Here is a 657-nt window from a genome sequence, read left to right on the forward strand (position 1 = left end):
TAACATTTTGGCTTTCCAATTTTTCTCTCGTTAGTGGTTTTGCCCTGTCTCTGTTTATTCTGTGACTCGTGCCTGAAGGGATGTTTTCTCAAAAAAGGAATTATCCACACCACATCTTGTTCCGGCCACGTGTTGACCAGTCTCTCAGTCAAGGGCTCGGTTCAGGAGAGTGGAAGGTTTATTCTGGTTAGCAGGGATGCCCTATAGAGCAGCCATTCGATGAGGCAGGGATGGAATGAACTGCCGTTTGAATAAGCAGACGTTTGTAATACCCATTACACGATATTTTTCCTGGCACCACAACCACTTAAGCAGAGGTTTAGTACACAGATTCTAACATGGGTGACTGAAGCACATCAAGATTCTCATTGTTTTCATCATAACTAAGAACAAGAAAACTTCACTCACATGGGGGCTACTCCCTCGAGGGCTACAACAGGTGACTTCTCTGGAAGACAAAGGCGCTTGGGCCTCCTAGGAGCTGGATGGGACTTTGGAGCCACCTCGCACCCTCTGGCTTTCAGGCAGTGCAAGGTTTCCCTTTTTTTCCCCATTTTTGGGCGTTGCATGATCTCCTCTGAGCCTCAGTTTCCTCATCTGCATAATGAGGTAGTCGCAGAGTCACAGGTGAAGGGTGCAGGCTCAGAAGCGGGATGT

Source organism: Pteropus vampyrus, unplaced genomic scaffold, assembly GCF_000151845.1.
Source record: "Pteropus vampyrus isolate Shadow unplaced genomic scaffold, Pvam_2.0 Scaffold16, whole genome shotgun sequence".
Lineage (NCBI taxonomy): Eukaryota > Metazoa > Chordata > Mammalia > Chiroptera > Pteropodidae > Pteropus > Pteropus vampyrus.